Source organism: Tenrec ecaudatus, chromosome 2 (genome assembly GCF_050624435.1).
Source record: "Tenrec ecaudatus isolate mTenEca1 chromosome 2, mTenEca1.hap1, whole genome shotgun sequence".
NCBI classification, from domain to species: domain Eukaryota; kingdom Metazoa; phylum Chordata; class Mammalia; order Afrosoricida; family Tenrecidae; genus Tenrec; species Tenrec ecaudatus.
This window is the reverse complement of record NC_134531.1, coordinates 162,593,047-162,610,160: the sequence shown is the minus strand read 5'-3', so window position 1 is coordinate 162,610,160 and position 17,114 is coordinate 162,593,047. Positions and strand designations below refer to the sequence as shown.

Here is a 17,114-nt window from a genome sequence, read left to right as displayed (position 1 = left end):
ATCCTCACTGCAAACAGTGTGGCACATAGGGTAAATGAATAGAATTTATGTCTATTTTTATCAAAGAGAAATAAAGTTCAGAAATGCAATTGGCCATCTCGAGGATTTACAAGATAGCTTCAACAAGTTCATTAAAAATGGAATTAAAAGACAAGGGGGATTTTCCATGAACGTTCCTCCCCTTATACAATGGATTAGTTTCAGAACTGAGACAAGAATACAAATTTTGTCATTTTATAATGGAAAATATTTTCATTTCAGCACAAACCACCTCCTGGTTTAACTTTAATATGGAGTTATTTGTTTTAGATTTTTCATGTCTAACAATCTTCCTTTTCTAATATTCACAAAATGTAAATCTTGTGTGATCAAGAACAGATAATTCAAAGGTGAAGAGAAACTGGAACTTATCCTCTTCCATAATTCTGACCATGACGAATATACGTGTATTAGTCTGGGTGGACTAGTGAAACAAATTCATAGAAACTCATATGTGTATAAGAAAGAGCTTTATATAAAGAGTAATTGTACATTAAGAATGCATCCCAGCCCAGTCCAGATCAAATCCATAAGTCTGATACTAGTCCATCTCTCTGATACCAATCTATGAAGTCCTCTTCAGACTCATGGAACACATGCAATGACACTAAATGCAGGAAGATCACAGACCAGTGTGTGGGAAGTCTTATGGATCCAGTGACATTGTAAGCATCTCAGTGCTGGCAGGGGCCTCCACATGGCTTCTCTGGCTCCACGGGTCTGGCTCCCTCAGCCTATCTTGATGTATCTTCTCCATGGGGATGTCTGACATGGAGTGAGCATGTGTCCCTCCTCCAGCAAGATATTTATCTCCTTCGCACCTCCAAATGAGGTCATCTCAATACTACTACCAGATTGACAGGCTAGACTCCATCCCTTCCCTCTGAATACTTAAATTGACACCAGGTTATGTAACTACCACAACACATAAGTGTCACCAATTTAGTAGAACAAGCAAACAGCATTATTAAAATCCACAAATGATTTTGTTGATTCAAGTTGATCTGACTACAAATTGTGGCAAAGATAAAGAACAGAAAAAAATGCTGCCAGGTCCTGCACCACTTTCGTGATGAAAGGTTTGTTTGACTTCATTGTTATTGCTATCAGGCTCTATAAAATGAGCCCAATAATCCACTGCATTACACTGGGTTCTCCAGAGAAGCAAAACCAGTGATGTTTGTATGTGTGTGTATAAAAAACCAAATTCACATCAAGTTGATTTTGAGTCACGCCAACTCAATCGGATAGGGTAGAACTGCTTCCATGAGTAATAGAAAGATATTTATACCAAGAAATAGCTCACACAGTTTTAGAAGTATGTAAATCCAGTCTGGTTTAAGTCCATGGTTCAAAGGTAAGCTAAAGGCTTCTCCTGACTCATTTAGCTGCAGGGGCTGATGAACAGGAAACAGGGAAATGAAATCAGACCCAGGCTGGTGGATGCTAAGCTGAATGAATCCAAGGAGGCATTCTGCTGATGGCTCTTGGAATTGGAGGAGATAGAATAGATCTGAACCCAGCAGAAGTGAGCTAGCTTCCATAAACTATCAATTTATGCTGAGTAGGCCATACCCGTGATAAAACCTCCCTCAATCTTCTCAAGGCTGTGACCAGATTAAGGAAATATGTTTTCCCTAGACTGTTTGGCTACTTCACCAAAGATTCAATCATGGATCTACGTTAGGTCACATCATGAGAGAATCCTGGCCCACCCAAGTTGAAACAAAGCATAACTATCACACTCTTGTTAACAGTCAAGATAAATAGCAAAGGGATTACGTTTTAGGTAGCACAGACCCAGTGAAATGAATAGACCTAGCCAACACCAAGGACATTTCTAGACAGACAGGATTCCTCACCCATTAGAACCCAAGTGCCCTGATTCTTGGTTTGCTTCACTTCCTACCACTATCACACAGTGAATTTTCAAATAGCCAGTTACTGATTCCATTAAATGACTTTTCATTTAAAGAGTATAAAAGGACTTTTTACTTCAGCAAATTAGCAGAGCCAGAAACAAGAGCACAGAAAATTGATTTAGTTCTCTAGCTGAAGTACATTAAGTTTTACTGGCTGAAATTTGAGAAGTTGGTTTTACAATTTTTACTCTTACATAAGAAAAGTCTTTGAACCAGGAAACTCCAAGTATGAATAACAATGAAAACACAGTTAACTTTTTATCTGGTGGCGAACTTTAATAGCTGTTTCATGAGCAATGTGGAAACTCACAGACTAGAACAGGGTTCCCTAATCTGACGCATATTTGTTGATATTTGTTGGGCTTCTTGTTGTGTCTTCTTCCTAAAGCCTCAACATCATAAAGCCATCATCAAGTTAAAGACGTTTTCAGAACGGACAAGCCCTAGGGAGTTTGTAGGCTGTGCGTGATGATTGTAAAGTGTCCCTCAGGAAGCTAGGAGTAAAAGTTTTCATATTTCTCTTAGATCTACATCCTAATAACTTTACATAACATCTTAGGACAGAATGATGGGAGAACACATAATCAAGCAAACGTAGGAATTGATTTTCTTTCAATCCGGAGCATAATTTGACAAATTTGATAATAGTTTTAGGTTTATATTTTCCAGAATTTTTCCATTTGATAGTCAATTCTCCCTGAATATTATAAGCACCAAGCAAACTCAGTCATACTGTGCCCTGTCTAAAATATGTCAGTGGCTTACCATTTACCTCCTAGTACTAAAAACTAATATACATAAGTACTGAAATACTTATTCAATCTCATGTCTTCTCCCACATCATTGTCTTACTATTGCTATTTCTGTAGGACATATTTTGTCCTGTCCCGTGACTCTAAAGGCCATTTCTTCTGGGTGGTCACTTTTTATCTGAGTGGTTTTAGATCTCCTTTGAGGTTCACTTTCCTTCAAGGTGGCACTTCCTCCTTTACCTTTTGAGTGTATGTGTAGAAGCCACATGAGGAGCTCCATTTGTACTCTTCTGGATCTCTTCAGTTTGCCGGCTCAGAACCACAGTCACCTGGTTTCAATCTTGTTTGTGCTGCAGATTTTGTCTTTAGAATATATATCAAGTAAAAAAAGAAAAGAGGAGAAAAAAATGATTAGGGCAAAGACTGTACAGATGTGCTTTATACAATTGATGTATGTATATGTATGAACTGTGATAAGAATTGTATGAGCCCCAATAAATTGTTAAAAAAAAGAATATATATCAACCAGTTCTTTGTCCTAGACTTTGGTGATGGACTCTCTGGAAATGGACTGGGTGAGAGGAGAATGGGTACAGGTGATTTATTCCCTTGGCTCATTCATTCTCTGCCTTTGTGTTGTGAGTTAGTGCTCATTCTCTATGCATGAGGACCACTCCTGCCAGGTATTCTCTCTCTATAAGGCTACCACATCTCTGGTAAGTACATCTTCCTCTGCTTCCCTTGATGCACTCACTGCTCTCTGCCAACAAATATGGACAACTTTGAGAAGAATGACAATTCCGGAATACTTCATTATTTTCATACACATCCTATACATGGATTAAGAGGCCACTGTGTGAACAGAATAAGGGAATACTACATGGTTTAAAATAAAGACAGGTATGTATCAGGGTTGTATCTTCTCATCATACTTATTCAATCTGTATACCAAGAAAATAATGAGAAGCTGTTCGGCATGAAGATGAATGTGGCATCAGGTTTGGAGAAAGGCTTATCAGCAACCATGTGCAGGTAACATAACCTTGCTTGCTGAAAGTAAAGAGAACTTGAAGCCCTTGCTGATTAAGATCAAGGATTGCAACCATCAGTGCGATTTACAATTTAATGTAATGAAAATCAAAATCTTCATAACTGGATCAATAGGTAACATCACGATAAATGCAGAAATGTTAAACTTGTGAAGGATTTCCTCTCACTTGAATTCACAATCAATATTCATGGAAGCAGCAGTCAAGAGATCAAACTTTCACAGGATCTCTTTAAAATGTTGAAAGGCAAAACTTTTACTTTGAGAGCTAAAATTCTGAGGACATGGTATTTTCAATCACATGGTAATTTCAATCGCATTATATGTACATGAAAGTGGGACATTGAATGAGGAAGCCCAAAGAGGATTGCATGCATTTGAATTGTTGCATTGGTAAAGAATACTTAAAGTGTCATGGACTTCCAAGAGAACAAACAAGTATTGCCAGAATGCTCACTGGAAGGAAGGATAGAGAGACTTCATCTCATGTATTTTGAACATGTTACCGAGTGACAACAGCACCTGGAAAAAAGGCACCATGCTTGGTAAAGTAGAGGGGCAGCCATAAAGAGAACGATGCTGTGGAGACAGATTGACACAGTGGCTGCAACAAGGGCTCAAACACAAGGACAGTTGTGAGGATGGTGCCCACTGCATATGAGGTGGACCTGACCCGATGGCACCTGGGAATAGCCATTGCCTCCCGCAGGCCTTTTCAGTTGACCGGTGGCCATCCAATTGACCCCAACTCAGGAGGACCCTGCATGTGCTGGAGTCAAATTGTGCTCCATGAGGCTCTCAGTTTTGCTATTTGAGATGGACTCGCCAGTCCTTTCTTGTGAGGCACTTCTGGGAGCATTTGGAACTCTTAACTATTTGCACATTCCTAGCCACCCAGGGACTATTTTTTAGACTTGGGATTATAAAATCTGTCAGTTAATAGCAGCTCCTGGGTACTGTACTATGCTGTGTTTAATTTCCTCAACTCTACTTACACTTTTTTGGGAAAGTCTCTTTATTAGTAATAAGTATCTCACTTGTTTATTTTGGGACTTTTATTGATTGTGTTATTAATTTTATGTAATCTCCAGTTTTTCTGTCTTGTTTCAACACCTTCCTACAAATAGATATTATTATGGGCAAAGGGGCCTATGAAAAGGTGATGGGCCAACAACTCTGTCACATGGGGTTACTGAGTTAAAATCGTTCCCACAGCACCTACAATAAACTGAATCTGGCACATTGTCAGTGTTTAATAGTTTCTGAGTAAACAAAATGTAAAGCACAACAAAACACCAGAGAGCTCAGTTTTGTAAATGCTCGCTCATTTACTTATTCCCATTTTAAAAATTTTATAAAATATCCTTGTATACTTTATATCAGACAAAATACTAGGCTTGGGGAATTCAGTGACAATCTAGTCCCAGGGAATATGTAATCTAGTGTAGCATCCCCCATTGATTATCCATGGAATCACTGCATAGAGGATCAGAGAACCCATTTTCAAGAGCTAAAAACATTTTCTATTACAAACACCAATAAACCCAGAAAATCTTTGCATTAATTGCATAATTGATATTGTCAAACCTTGAGGAAAATTCACAGGATTCCGAAACAGATGAAGGCAAGAATTCAGTGTACTGTACTAGAGAAGTGGGCCGTTGAGGAGACTAAGTGCCTCCGCCTTGGGTTACAGCAGTCAAGCTGAGGACAGGAGACTGAGCCCACCCTAGAGAATTCGAAATGATGTCTAACCCAAGCTCTTACCTTGTAGGTAAAGTGATGCCTCTCAGTGGGAGGTTCCTACAACTGACCAGCGTTTTTTCTGAATCATTACCAATGGCTCCTGATTTCCTCTCAGAATTATTGATGTTTGGATAATCACTTGCTTCAGTTCTCTATGCAAAGGCCTGCACGTATACTGATTATTTAATGAAAGGATAGGCAGAGGGAAACAAGCATACTATTTAGCAGCAAAGAATGACAAAAGGTATCATGTACATCTTTGCCAGAGATATGGGGAAATAAATTTAAAAATTAATAAAAATAATTTCCCTGAAATTCATAACTCTACCTTTATTCAGCATGGATATAAAGAGAAGTTGTATTGCATGTAAAGTTTGGAAATCTTAAAAATCACTATCTTTCTTTAACAACAACAAAAATTTATAGTCTTTCTTTCCAATCTTTTTTTTTTTTTAGATTATTGTATCTTTTTGCTAGTTTTATTTCAGAGTACATTTTGGAAGTAATATTATGTTCTCACTTTTCATTAAACAAAATGACAACTTTTATTTCTGTGCTAGAAATTCTCAAGCAGTATTTAGAATATTTGGTTTCAGTCAAATCAATTTAGTGCTGCAACATCAGTAAAATCATATTGGGGGCATTTAAGTTGTTACTAATGTTTGTTATTAGAGTAAATAGCATGGTGAACATCTTTGAGTATAAATCTTAGTTGTCATTCAGAATATACTCTCAAAAATGAAATTATTGGGGTCAACAAATAAGGCCACTATTAAATATCTTGACACATTGTTGCAGATTGGCTAACAAGCATGTATCATTTTTCATTCTCAGTTTCTCTTTGACAGAATTGAGCAGTTACTTATGAAAGTTTCTTCCTTTACAGATTGTGACTATCCCATAATACTTTTGCAACGAGCAATCTTCCTTTACCACTAAATGCCCACTCTAGGAATTATATGTGGATAACAGGAAGGCTCAGAGCTGTGAATATGAAATGGAGAAAGGAGGAGAGCAAGAAACCAATGAGCCACAGCCTGTCACTATGAATCTTGGCAGTAGGAACCTCATAACTCAGAGAACCAAGATATAAAAGAGATATTAAAGCTGTAAATAATTTCCAATTAGCACTATTATCTATATCCTGGGCTGGTTTTGCTCCCAGCTTCCTATTAGTAAAAGAAGAATCTGGATTCTCCTTCCAAGTGTGGAAGGAATGCCCCCAGGCTCTGTCAAAGAGAAGATTGAGAACCGCGAGAGTCGAGCCAAAGGGCCACTTGGATTTTAAAATACAGGAGCTCTGCTCATGAATAAATAGTCCTCAAGTGATTTGGGAGAACAATGGGCTTGAAAATTATTTCCAAAGGTGGATTTCTCATTTTAGAAATAGGAAGGAGTAGTAGATTGAGGGTTAGTTCCAACCGCCTCTCATAAGTAACCATCTGCCATTGGATGAAGATGGCTGGAATAATCAGGATATTAATAGTGATGGCTGATTCCATAGATATTTATTTCACACCTGAACTACAGCGGGCATTATTACAGATTTAGGGAAACATTTGAGAGCAAAACCAGCACTACTCTCGGGGAACTAACATTCTAGTAAGTAAGACAAGCAAGAAACACAGGAAATCGGAGTATTATATAGGAGGTGAAGGGGTGATAAGTATTATGAGAAAAACAGAGCTGGGCAAAATAGAATCTTTTCCTGCCCACTGAACCTTCTGTGAGGTGACCCCTTGAGGCTCTATTTCCAATTACTAGTTGCAAAGCACCTGACAACAGACCAGGAAGCACGCGGGGAGACTAGGACTTCATTAGTTTACTAACAGGACTGTGTGCCAGGTTACTAACAGGACTGCGTGCCACCCTGGGGTGGCCAATGGTGTCAGGATTCGGTCCCCACTGGTGGCCTCATGGCTATGCATGGGGCTGCTGACCGCCAAGCTGGCAGTCTGAAACCACAGTGGTTCACTGGGAAAAAGATGAGCTGTCTACTCTCAAAAAGAGCTATAGTCTCAGAAACCTACTGGGTACTTCCGTGAGTCAGAGTTGACTTGGTGGCAGTGGATTTGAGTTTAGTTTGGAGTATTTTGGACCTAACCCATTCCCACCCCAAGCAAACAAACAGACAAGCAAGCCAGCATGGGCATTATACTTTTAAGGCAGGGAAGGACTGAAGGGGTGAGAGGGTGGGTAAGGGGAGGGTTTGTGAGGCCAGGCTGGGCCAGGCCTGATGTGCGCTCTGTGCTCCCAGGGATCTCTTCCTCCTAGGCTGCCCCACAGCCACTACCTAGAAACGACCTTGACGATTCCGTATTCTTGGCTATCAGCTCTGGCACTAGGCCATGAAGGGGAAATTTTAGTCTGGGGGAGCCATGGACAGGACATATGGGAGTGCTTGTTTACACTACCCTTTCCCACTTCTTTTCTCTGGTTCTATGATTTAGAAAATGGGGGGTTAAACATGGAACTCTGTGTCTTATGAGCAATCAAGGTGATTGAAAAGGTGCTGAATTCATTTTTATTCCCTCAAACCTGTCTGCAATTTAATCCTCAAAGATTACTTATACATAGGAATGATCACAATTATCTTTTTTCTTTTAAAAATCATTTTATTGGGGCTAATACAACTCTTATCACAATCCATACATGCATCAATTGAGTAAAGCACCCTTATACATTCGTTGCCCTCATCATTCTCAAAATTCACCTTTCACGTAGGTTCCTGGAATCAGCTCATTTTCCTATTTCCCTCCCCCTCCCTCTCTGCTATCCCCTCTCTCATGAACCCTTAATGATTTATAAATTATTATTTTATCTTATCTTACACTGCCACTTCACCCACTTTCCTATGGCTCATCCCCCAGAAAGGAGATTATATGTAGATCCCCGAGATCGGTTCCCCCTTTCTACCTCCCCTTCCCTCTTGGTATCACCATTCTCACTGTTGGTCCTGAGGGGGTTCATTTGTCCTAGATTCCCTGTGTTTCCAGATCCCAACTGTACTGCTGTGCATCCTCTGGTCCAACCAGGTTTGCAAGTTAGAATTGGGATCATGGTAGTTGGCAGGGAAGAAGCAGTTAAGAACTAGAGGAAGGCTGCGAGTTTCATTATTGCTACAATTGTGAGGATGGGACAGGACCAGGAAGTGTTTCATTTCATTGTGCATGGGGTCACTCTTGGTTGTGAACTACTGGTTGTCACTACTGGGCGTAGAGCTGTCTCCATGGCACCTGACAACAACTGTAGTCCACATTCCAGGGGAAAATGCAGCGTGCTGAAATATTCAAGCAGCCCCCAGGGGATAGTGTGGCCCACTTCTGGAAGCTTCCTACAACAATGACTCTCACTGTGTGCTCCCTGGACTAGCACCATCAGTAGCTCCCGGGATTTTATAAGGAAAACAAATTCTCAAACTATCCCTGGACCTACTATATCTGAAACTGTAGGTTGTCTTTTAACAAATTCTCCACGTGATTCTAATTCATGCTAATTTGAGACCTATTGTTCTATATGCATTTCTCAGAGATCTGCTAGTTTCAATTTTCAGCGCGTGCCATTGAAAGGTGCCTATGTTAATGGAATTACTGGACTCGTTAACCTTTTTCTTGGTTTTAGCATATGCTCTTCCCCAAGAAAGCCAGATGCTGCCCACTGATTTTCTTCTTAATCAACAACCATCTGATGGATTATAAACTCACCCCTCACCCAGCATTCCCTCTCTGCCTGTTATCCCAGTTTCCTCCATGTCCACAAGGTGCCACTACCTTTGTGCCAACACCAGGGTGATTTCTGAGTGTTAGACATGCAAGGTGTGCCGTTTTCTGAGAGGAACAGGACCTTAAGTAAGAACCCAATGTAAAGGAGAATATAAAAACACTCACAAAGCTATAACAAACACTTTAGCTACTAATGACCCTGGGCACGTGCACGCACGCCCGCGCACACACACACACACACAACCAAGTGTCACATTACCCTCCTGAGCTGCACTTTCTACTTTGGTAGATAAAAACCTATCCAATCTGTTCCATTCAACAGAGAAAGGAGAAAGGAGGTGGGAGACAGAGCTTCGCTCAACCTGAACAGTTGTTTAATGACAATGGTAATGAGCTGCATTTACATAGTGCCTTTCATCCAAACAATTCTACAGATGGAATTTATGCTCATCAGTGTTTAAAACATACTTCATAGAGACCCAAGAGACTTTCCCTCAAAGCCCTGTAACCCCTGCATTTGTAAGTGTTCTCTGGGCTCGCTGCTTACAGAGCTGCCAAAGGAAGCTGGATAATGAGCAGTGGTGCTGCTGTAATTAAGGCTGCAGACGGACAGAAAGGAGATTTTCTCTATTGCCAACTCGCTGGCATGTCCCTGATCCAATTCATTGATGTGTTCTTTCTATTTTACATCTCTGTCAGGTTCTCTGGAGAGGGATTGTGTTAGATGTTAGGAGATGTGCATTTGAACTAGGAAAAGGCAATTTTGAATACTTCAGACCCTTTGTGAGGAGAGTAGTTCTACATGGACTAGCTCAACTCTGATGAGTTCATCGCTAGGACTTGCCTTCCCAGTATGCAGGATTGGGAGAGAAAATCCAGTTGATATGTATGAACTCTTCCACTGGATTCGTGATCAGAGAGTGTGTCTGGAACTACTGAATTCAGGGCATGATCCCTCAGGTAGTAGTGAGTTGTGTTGTGCACATAGACTTGTTTGAGACCTGGGGGAAGGGGTGTCTGACTGGGAAATTGAAGGTTTTAGAGGCAAACACTTGCCTCAAGTTTTCATCAGAAAGTTCATTGAACAAACAAAAAGGCAGAGGGATAAAGCGACCGCAAAGAAGAATTCAGTTTTATCTCCAAAGCTTCAACTTCTTTTTAAGAATGCAACATTTAGAAACAAAAACTGGAAATTTATTTAAGAAGTGCCAAAATAATTTTAATGTTCATTGGGTTTATATTTCACTTTTTCTCAAAAATAAAAATGGGTGTCAGCGGCTTCCTCAGACCTATCACACGGAATCTCCTTTTCCTCTATCTTATAACGCAGGGACCTTTTGTATTAAAACCTCCCCCTTGATTCCAATAGTCACTTCTGGGTAAGACATGCTCAGAAATTTGTCCCTCAGACAATGACAAATTTGCTTTAAGTGTCTGCTAAATACAGCTCTACGTCATCATTTATCTAGGAAGTGCCTGAACCATTTTCATTTTGGATGGTTCCAGCACCCTCACTTTTTCAGTTATTCAAGTCTGGATTCTTCACTTTTGATGGCTATTAGAGTACTGAGATGCTGTTTACATTTCACAAGTCGCTGTTTTCAATTCTACAAATCAGACAGTGAAAATAATTAAACTTATAATTTAAAATTACTTGCTCCAAATCATGTAGTTCGAAAAAGGAGAAATCAATATTTGAACACAGGTCTGTTTCACTCTACATAGCCATGATTTATCAAGATTCATTTTTTTGAGATTTTTCTTTTTTAGATGAAACCAAGGACAGAAGAGGAATAGGTAGAACCAAAGCTCTGTACTGCTAAAAACTAGGTATGTGCAGTAGTTACATAATCTGATGTCAATTTGAGAGGATTACGAGTGAAGGGTTGGAGTCTGTCCTATCAATCAAGATACAACCAATGAAACCCCTGTGTGAGCATGGCTTTCCTCCTGAGAATTCTGGGAAATCTGCTTTTTTCCTCCTTGGAGGCGGGAGAGACTCTTTCGGCTCACTGCCTGCAAGATACCCTGAAGAGAATCCATGTGGCCCTACCCTGATGCAGCACTGGGAACTGGAGGAGCAGTGTGGAGACCTCTGACAGCATGGAGATGCTTCTATCACCACTGACTTTGGACCCACTGACCTGTGATCTTCCTGAATTTGGCATCATTGCATGTGTTTTGTGAATCTGAAGAGAATTTTATAGATTAGTTTTGGACATATGGGCTAATATCAGACTTACAGACTTGATCTGGACTGGACTGGGATGTTTTCTCAATATTCAACTGCTCCTGTCTATAAACCTCTTTCTTAAACACATATGTATGTCCATGAATTTGTTTCTCTACTCTACCCAGACTAACACAGTATAGAATGTTTCTCATGATATTTTCTCCATGAAGTCTTATTTTAAGGTGTTGATGATCAAAGATTTCTGATTGTGCAGTAGGTCAAGCATTGGATGTTTGGTGGTTTAAAACCAGCAGCTACTCTAAGGGAGAAAGAGAAAATAGTCTATTTCCATAAAGATTCACAAACTTGAACATTTTATGTAATAATTTCTTGTCCTACAGGCTCACTCATTTGCAGAAAAATGAGATGTTCTATTCCCATAGAGAATTAAAGTCCTGGAACTCCACAGGAGGAGTCTTTTACTTTCCTATCTAGTTGTTATTAGTTGGAATCAACTCAATGGCAATGAGCTTGTTTGTTTAATTTGTTTGTTTGTTTTAGAATCACTATGCTTTTTAATAGAGTCAAAGCCAATGGGCATAGGGTGCCCGAGGTTTGCAGTAACTCATCTGGTCCTGTTTCTCTCTCGTCCAGTCACTGGTAAGAATGCAAGGCCTTTTCATTGATATCTTTTCCTCTGTTCTCAGTCCCAATATGGAAGGATAGTTCTATTCCTTTGTTCATTTTCAAGTTCTTTAATAAGACATGAAGTCTGCTTATTCTGACAGAACCTTCTTCTTCGGAAGCATGTAATAAGCTAGGCATGGATATGCTTTCTAAAGGTATCCAGTTAACAGAGGCTGGCTGATTGTAAAATTGATACTAGGAAAGGCATCATTAAATGGGGAAAAAGTTGACAAACTGGAAAGGGGCTCATGAATCATTCGTTTTTCTGGAATCTTCAATAGTTTTATCTTTTCCAAGCCAAAACCAAACTCCCTGCCTCTGAATTGATTCCTACTCATAGTCGTGCTATCGTGCAGCTTAGAACTGCCCCTTTGGTCTGCTGAGGCTATGCATCTTTTAAAAGCAGAAGCCTCGACTTTCTCCATAGTGACTGATGGATTTGAAATGCAGATCTTCTAGTTAGCATCCCAAAGCCTGGACCACTACGCCAACAGCGCTCCTTTTTAATCCTTCAGGGATATATGAAAATCATAGCACCGGACTGTGAAAGTCTGAGGTTATGGCACATGGAAAACACACGCAGAATCAATAAAGTAATGAAGCCAGTACTACCCAATGATAGAATGCACACCACTGGAATGCAAAATTAACTGAAACGATTCATAAACTTCCAAAGTTTAAGTTACTTATTTAAATTTTTATTACGAATTAGCAAATTAAGCTGTATATTAGAGGATACGTGTAAATAAAATGAAGTAGCCTAAAAACAACAAAAGGTAGAATAAATATGAAATTACCCATGTTATACAGATATAACTACCACTTTCAAAATAACAGACAAATTTTAAGTAAGGTATAAAGTGAATTTGATCATCTGTGCTGAGAATAAAAAATTGGGGATCCCACAAGTAAAAGAAAAGAATAAAAGAGGAACAAATAAAGACTATTGAGATTGTTGGTCATTTCCTGTCCACAAATGTTTCTCTTTCTCCCCCTTGACCTCTAGGCATCTCCTGTCCACATGATTCCCGTAAGAGGCTATAGAACTTTTTTGTTCCCGTTCATTGCTGAGAGACTCTCAATCCCATTTTCTTACCACCAAAATAGTTCTTTCTTTTTCTTTGCATGTTTGTCTAGATGAGGAGGGAATTTTTTTTTAGAAAGCTAAAGAAGTAATACTTTATTATTTTTTAAGTCAGTCACTAGTTATGGTGAGCCTCAGGACAAGTACCATAGTGCAACGACCTCCTAGTTTTATGAGATTTCAAAGAAGACCTTGACAATCATTCTGTTGAGGGCTGTTTCTCTTCTTCAAAGAGAAGACTGTGAGGTTCCGAGATATGTTTTGACTTGAATGAAGCAGCATAGTGATTGGCAGAGTTTTTTTTACATCGATTTGGGAGCTGATGGTGGATTCCACACCAGATGTCTCAGAGCAACCTAGGGATTCACTAGAGGAAAGACATCAGAATGATCTCCCTCAATCTTATACTGACAACTTAAAGTCCAAGAATCTTCAATTCTAAAAGTGCTTTATCTTCACAATTTCCTCTTTCACTAAAGCAGTGATATAAGAGTTTGGAATCAAATGAATTTGAGAAACCTAATGGAAGCTATAAATCCTCTCCCTAGAAACACAAACATAGACACCCACACAACTTGTTGTTAATGGAATGTAGCTGCCCTAAATCTAAAGTTAAGAGTTCTCTCAAGAAAGTATACATAAGACCTTAAGCACCCACACTACACTTACTAAAAAATACTCTTATATTAAAGAGATAAAGGGAAAACAATACACAATATACAGCATGACAAATGACAATGGAAATCAAAGGAAGGCACACAGGAGAAAATGACAATATAGGTAAATACTATTATATACATACCTGCAATAACAGTAATAAAAACATCTACAATATCTGTTCTCCCCCAACTACCTATGCTTCCACCTGTTTATTTCGAATAAGTGTCTATTCTTCTATTCCTGCCGTGCTGATTGTGATGACCTCAGGAACTCATGTCATACCAGTCCTTTTGTGATTCGCATACCTCGCTTAACATGATTCCTTCCAACTCTTCCCATGAAACACCATGTTTCACGTGATTGTCCGTACTTTACAGTGCTGCTTAATACTCCATTGTGTGTGATTATAAGGGGTCGAAGGGACCAGGTATCAACCACCAAAGAACAAAAAAGCATATAATCGTGAATGATGAAGAGTGCAGGATGGGGACTCAATGCCCATCTGTAGACAATTGGATATCCCTTGCAGATGGGGAGTGGAGAGGAAATGAGTCACTCAGGGTGCAGTGTAGCATCAATGAAACACAGCTTTCCTCTAGTTCTTAAATGTTTCCTCCTCCAGCCCCCGCATCCATGATCATGATCCCAATTCTACCTTACAAACTTGGTTAGACTAGAGGATGTACAGTGGTGCAGATAGGAACTGGAAACACAGGGAATGCAGGACAGATGAACCCTTCAGGACCAGTGGTGAATGTGGTGATACCAGGAGGGAAGAGGGAAGGGGAACCGATTACAAGAATCTACATATAACTTCTTCTCTGGGGGATGAACAACAGAAAAGTGAGTGAATGGAGATGTTGGGCAGTGTACAATATGATAAAATAATAATATATAAATTATCAAGGGTTCATGGTTGAGGGGGAATGGGGAGGGAGGGGGAAAATAAAAGAAAAATGAGCAGTTGATTCTATGAGCCCAAGCGGAAAGTGAGTGTTTTGCGAATAATAAGGGCAACGAATGTATAAGTGCACCTTACACAATTGATGTATGTATGGATTGTGATAAGAGTTGTATAAGCCTCAATAAAATGATTTCAAAAAAGCTACAATATATACAGAATTGATTTTGAAAGTTTAAAGAAGAAAAAGCGACAATCTCATCTTCATTATGCTAACTAATGCCCAAATTTTCCTATTTTTCATAATCTTATATTTAATTTTTTTCATTCATGTGATTCTTACCTTTCCCTATACATCTATGTTACACGAATCAGGACCTTTTAAAAGAATATGCCTCTATATCATTTGCAAAGAATAAACATTAGAGTTATCTTGACTGCATTCTGGTTGAAACTGGCTGCTTTTGGTGTTTTTAAATAATAATCTTGACCTTGCTAGCAGGACTTTCCTGTGAAATATTAGTATCCCTAATTAAAATAAAGGTTGGAAAACAATGTATAGATTCAACGTCTATAAGGATTTAACAGTAACAAATAAGCCAAATTTCTGATATAGTGATCTTTGGTGGGGTAGTAGTTATACATTGGGCTGGGATCCACATGGTCAGTAGTTTGAAACCACCAGAAGCTCTGAGGAAATCGCAGGGGTCAGCACACCCGCAGTGCAATGTGTGAGCCTCACCCTGGGAAAATCACCTTCCTGATCATGGTGTCTCCCCTGCTAGGTAAGTATTCAGGGATGGTTTAACATTAAAAATTCCATCAATATTATACACCATATTAATAAGAACAAGGATAAGATTCACTTGATAATATTGATAGATACAGAAAAATCATTTGGCAACACCCAACACCCATTCTTAATTAAGATGCTCAAGAAGATAGGAATGTAAGGAAAATGTCTCAAGTTAATACAAATTATCTATGAAAAACCAACAGTCAACATCATAGTCAATGGAGAAAAGACAAAATCAATCCCATTCAACATTGTACTGGAGGTCCTAGCTAACAATATAAGACAGTAGAATGACATTACAGGTATCCAACTTGGAGAGGAAATGGTGAAACCATCACTGTTTGCAGATGGCATGATTCTATACATTGAAAATTCGCAAAACTCCAGCACTGGAGTACTGACAGCAATAGAGGAATATGGAAGAGTGGCAGGATACAAAATCAACAGACAGAAATCTATTGGTTTGCTGTACACATCGGATAAGACAAAACAAGAGGAGATCAAGAAGGCAGTGCCCTTCAAATCACATGAAGCATATCATTTCATGGGAAGAATTGGAAGAAATTATGCTAAGTCAAGTTAGGCAATCGCAAAAGGCCAAGTACAACATTAGCTGGCTGGGGTAAGTACAATCAGCACAGTAAGTATATAAGAATAAATGGAAATATCTAGGAATATATTTAACACAAAGAAACAAAAGACATACAGGGAAAACTACAGAACCATAATATAGGAAGTCAATAGTGACCTCCACAATAGAAGTATATCCCATGCTTGTGGATCAGAAGACTCAATATAGTAAAGATGGCAATGTTCTCCACGGCACTACATAAGGTTAACATTATCCTGAGTCAAATAGCAACAACCTTCTTCAGAGAATTGGAAAAACTGATCACCAACTTCATATGGAGAGGCACGAAGCCTAGAATTAGCAGAGAACTCCTCAAGAAGAAGCCCAAAGTCCGAGGGCTTGCTTAACCTGATTTTAACACCTACTACACAGCCACAGTGATCAAAACAGCATGGTACTGGTACAATGACAGATACTCAGATCAATTGAAAAGAACAGAAAATCCAGAAATAAAACCATCAGCATATAGACAACTGATCTTTGTCAAAGACCCAAAAGTCATCAAGTGAGAGGTAGATGCCTTTTTTAACAAGTGGTACTAGAAACAATGGATATCCACCTGTAGAAAACTGATGCAAGATGCTTACCTCACTCCATACACAAGAACAAACTCAAGGTGGAACACAGACCTAGAAGTAAAACCCCACCCTATCAGGACCTTCAATGAAGGAATGGAGACACACCTAAGAACCTAGGCTCAGGGAATACATAGGCTAAATGCAATAGGGGAGGGTACACTCAAAGGTGAACCTGAAATGGATAACTGGGATTTACTAAGGATAAAACTTGTGTGTGCATCGAAAGACTTCACCAAGAGAGTAACAAGAGAACTGACACACTGGGAAAGGATTTTTAGCAATGACAAAAGATTTCTTACTAAAATCTAAATTACCCTCCTAGCCTGAAAAAAGAGGAAAACATTTAACACCTTGAGGCAGTGGGCAAAAGGCCTG

General features: G+C 39.3%; 1 pseudogene; it reads right to left on the bottom strand.

The window, feature by feature from the left end:
• Positions 1-15,397: 15,397 nt before the first annotated feature.
• Positions 15,398-15,527, bottom strand: LOC142441818 (U1 spliceosomal RNA; annotated as a pseudogene).
• Positions 15,528-17,114: the final 1,587 nt, after the last annotated feature.